This window comes from Coenobita brevimanus, chromosome 116, assembly GCF_032717465.1.
Source record: "Coenobita brevimanus isolate Jiangsu-jjx chromosome 116, ASM3271746v2, whole genome shotgun sequence".
Taxonomy (NCBI): domain Eukaryota; kingdom Metazoa; phylum Arthropoda; class Malacostraca; order Decapoda; family Coenobitidae; genus Coenobita; species Coenobita brevimanus.
In genome coordinates, this window is record NC_137069.1 from 32,312,577 (window position 1) to 32,317,576 (window position 5,000).

Sequence of the window (5,000 nt, forward strand, 5' to 3'; positions counted from 1 at the left end):
AAGCCAAATTGTTTCTCTAAGTGGACATTATTGTTTTCCAAGTGTGCACAGATGATTGCAGCCACTACCCTCTCAAACACCTTGCCTATGACAGAGAGAAGAGAAATGGGCCTGTAGTTTTTGGGTTCCGTCCTTGCATTCTATTTGTGGACAGAGATGACGTTTGCCTCCTCCCAAATTGCGGGCCATTTGTTCTCTCTGAGGCATGCACCAAAGACTATAGTGAGAGAACCTGCCAGCTCCTTAGCACGTTGAGCACGCGTAGGCTGATATTGTCTGGGCCAGTGGCTTTTGTCACATCAACTGCTTCCAGAAGTCTTTGGACCTGCTTAGTTGTTACTGAGGCATTTAGTGATCGTTTCCTCTGTCTCTTGTGCCAGAGTAGGTGAAGGTCTGTTTGGATCATCTACCATCATTTTATCTGAAAACATCTTTGCCAGGAGTGATGCTTTGTCTTCGCTGCTAGTAGCTGTTGAGCCGTCTGGCCTGCTGAGGGGAGGCACACTCTCATGGTGGAAGGTACCTTGTCTTTCCTTGACAAGAGTCCACCATGTCTAGCTTCCAACTCCTGGTCCAGTCAGCTTCCTCCTTAAGTTTTCAGCCCAATGTTTTCTTGCCCATTTGCTGGTGGCATTCATTCTCTTACAGGCTTCTTGATGCAGGAATTTATTTCACTGAGATGGCCGTTGCTTGAATTTTCGCCATGCAGAATGCTTTTTCTCAGTAACCTCACGACACCGATAACCAAACCAGGCTGGGTTTGTTGGCTTGTTCAGGTAGCTTCTGTGAGGCACAAACTGTGACTGTAGCCCGAACAGCTTAGATGTGAGTGCTTGTGCCCTGTCATCGGCATTACCCACCAGTAGAGTCTCCCAGTCAGTGTTTGCCAGTGCCTGTCTCATGCTTGACCAATCTGCTCTCTCCCACAGCCAGAGTGTGCAGGGTACAAAATCTTCCCTTGCTACATTCATGTCTACTCTGACAAGGACAGCATAATGGTCTGAGCTGCCTACTTGTCCAAGTTGGTGGGAGTGGATGCTTGCCTCAGGGAGGTCTATCAGCACAGGGTCCAGTAGTCCTCCACGCTCATGTGTTAGAGAGGTTACATGGTTAGTTAGGCCCTGCACTGTTATTAGACTGTCATAAGCTTGCTTTTCTAAATGGAAGTTAACCCGTCACGTCCCGAGGGTTTCCGCACCTATGACATCCCCCAGTCCCGAGCCTTTTTGGAAAAATTTTTTTTTTGCTAAAACTTCCGCTTAGGTCGAGAAACGAAGGAAAATCACAAAGAAAGTGGTTCCTGCGGTCTATAAGTGGTCCGTACAGGTGCGGTTCCCCCCGGCAGGTATCGTATTCTGTAATGGGCTGGATATGCATTTACGTTTTCTATGGTAAGGAATACTGGGAGAAACAACACACAACACCTCTATATTTATTGAATTTGAACTAATAAACAATAACAGTAACAATATAATGGATTTCAGATACATATATATGAAAAATAAGCATTGTACCATCACGCGAGCATAGCGAGTTTGGTCCGAGTCGTAACATGCTATATGCTAAGTTTCTGGTATGAGTCAACCTATCATTTTTTCTACTTGTATACCTCTGTTTCAATGACATTTTACCAATTACAACTGTTTGTAAGTGTTTTCAGATGTTTTCATTCATTATGATGACATGCAGCATAAGTATAGCGCACATCAGCTTAGTTAGCGCACTCGCTATGACTCGTATTTCAACATACCAAATTGTTTTATCACTTTCCAATTATTTTCCCCTTTACATAGAACCTTTCCTCCACCACTGTAAAGGTTTTCAATTATTTTCATTCATTACGAGGGCATTTAGCGATATGCTAGCGCATATTCACGTAGCAACCACGATCTCAAACACTCGTGTTTCATCATCTACTTTATTTATTCACTCCAATTATAATTTCCCACTTACATTACATACGTTTACACCCCTATAATGCACTGTACATACTTACTGCCATTATTTATTCAAGTGAGCTTGAGAATATCGCCTGAAAATACCCTCGCAAGGAATGTTTCGACATACATAATACTCACACACTTATATACTAATTCACTCACACACTTATATACTAATTATTCACTTTATCACTTGCTGACTTTTATTTTGACTAATACGTGCCTTATTCATTCCACTGAGCGTCAGGAAATCTTATCTTTATACACACGCTATGAATATTTGACTTAGAATATATATCATCACATACAATAATTAGAACTTATATTATACCCGTAAGAATGTCACATAATAATAATTATATAATTACGGGCTGTATTTATTGCACTGAGCGACAGGATATCGCATCATACAACCCTCTCTATGTAAGTTTCAACTTAGGGCAGATTTATATACTTACACACAATATTTTCACTTATGTTCTACCCGTAGGCACTTTATACTAATATTTGGAGATCCACATGACTGATAATTTCACTGAGCGTCTGTCTGTCGCATTTACCTCATAATTTCAGCGTCCTTTCGCATTCACACCATGCTAAAATTGCATCAACGTGTGATATTCACTAAAACATGGGTGAATACAGAGACCCACGTCACACTGCACGCACTCATAGCGGGTGTCCTTCCTCTGTGTCGTGAGTCTCACCTGGGAATTACTGCACACGTGACACCTGCGTTGGGGCCTAGGTCTGTTGGGCTGGGGAGGGATAGGAGTGGGGAAATGGCGGCCGGATATTCTCTGGGGAGTTTGGGTAATAGGGGCAGTGCGGGTGCGCTGTTGGGGCCTTTCAACAGCATACTTTGCAAAGATTTCTCTTGTGAGCTCCCTCACAAACCCTTCAAATGTTTCCTGAACTCCTGTGGTCATGGCGTGAAGGTGGTGGCAATTCAGAGCAGTGATATCTAGTAAGTGAAAGAACAGTTTTTTATACCACTTCATCGTTGTCCTGGCACACTCTACCGTCGATATCATGGAGTCTGACTGGTCCACGAGGCACATGTTTATATTGTAATCCATAACACACTCAGGTTTCCAAACACGACGCATGCTCTCGCTATGGTAATCTACAGAATCAGTACGGTGCATCAAGGGGCGGTGAACCGTGGACAAGAGGCTTACTTCTCTGTTGTGGTTCCACATTGTTGCAAGGATGTTGTTGGCTTTGAAGAAGACAACCTCACTCCTGCAAGTTTCCGCCCTACCTTGGCCATGTGACGCCGGTTCACCTTTACGGTTCCACAGACTCCCGTTTCATGTGTGTGAAGATAACGAGCGAGAAGAGGGCTAGTGTACCAGTTGTCGAGGTAGAGAACGTGACCGCGATGAAGGTAGTCTTGTATCATCGTCTTTACCACTGCTCCCGACAGTCCAATACTTCGATCTTCTATTATGTCTGTCTGTGCACCGGTGTACAAGACTATGTCTTGCACGTATCCAGTCCTACAGTCACACATAACAAAGATCTTGAACCCAAAACGGTGCCTTTTGCTGGGTATATACTGTCTGAATGAAATATTGCCTCTCCACAACACGAGACTCTCGTCTATGACGAGATCTCTAAAGGGATAGAATGAGGAACGAAATGTTTGCCTGAGGTGATCAAAGACCAACCGAATTCGCCTCATTTTGTCAGTGTTGTTTGCATTTGCAGGGTCATGAGCATCATAAAAATGGAGGCGACTTAGAATTTGTTGAAACCGATTACGGCTCATCACTTGACCAAATATGGGGGTAAACATAACAGGGTCCCTAGTCCAGTAAGCAGGAATTCTATTCTTTCTTATAATACCCATCAAAAGGACCAGGGCAAAAAATAAGAACATTTCTGGAAGGGAGACAGGGTAATCATAGATCATAGAATGCCTACTCCTTGTTCCCAATCTTTCACTTTCTAGGCGCTGGGCGCTTGCAAACAGGTTTGTTTGGTAAACGATCTGATCCACGAATGCCTCACTGAAAAACAGGTGGAAAAAATACAACCTGGTGGAATTAGTGTGAATACCTGGTGCAGTGCAGCCATATCGCCATTGCTCAGTGAAGGGGTGAATGAGGGGAGAAAAATCACTCCCATCCTCCCAATCCCACGACACATATCCCTCGTCCCCATCAGCCCCATCACCGCCTTCGTCTGGGTGGGGAGGAGATCCTGGTTGGGGAGGTGGGGGAGAAGGAGTATGGAGGGCTTCCCCACTGTCACTCCTCTTCCCTCTGCCTTTACCCTTTCCCTTTCCCTTACCCTTACGGCCTTGAGGAACATTAGGGGGCTGTGGGGATGAAATAGGGGAATATTGGGGAGCAGAAGACGTGCTGGGGAGTGGTTCCTCCCCACCTTCCCCCTCCATTACCACACCACGTGCTCTCTCACGCAACCTAGCTCGACCACGTGTTAGGGGATATTGGGGAGCATAAGACGCGCTTTGGAGTGGTTTCTCCCCACCTTCCCCCTCCCTCACAACCCCACGTGATAAGGAATGCACCCGCACTGGCCCACGTGATCCACTCTGCCACCTCACACTACATAGGGAGAGCAATGACTCACTCACGTCATTCTCACTTTCCCTAATCCCTGGACTTTCTGTTTCACTCCCCACTCCCTCCACTTGACTTCCTAGCTCCCCAAACAGAATGCTAGGCCCATACCTGCTCATACGACGTGGTGTGCGCTCTGGGCCACGATGTGTAATGACCTCCCATCCATACCACGTGGCAGCACGTCCCACGGCTCCGTCCTCGTCCTCGTCCTCGACCTCGAATTCTGCTTCCAAATCACGCTGGGGATAGGGATAGGATATACCACGTGCCTTCTTTGCCTCCTTCCCCTCTCTAGCAGCACGGTAAGTCACGTACTGCCGCTTCCTGGGTGACGGAACTTCCTCGTCACTGCTGGTGGTTTCTTCCTCCTCTGGCTGCACATAATCTTTGTCCATCTCCTCGTTGTCCAGTGGGGAATCACTGTCGCCGGTAAAGGTGTCCAGGGTGACTTGAATCTCGCTGTCTG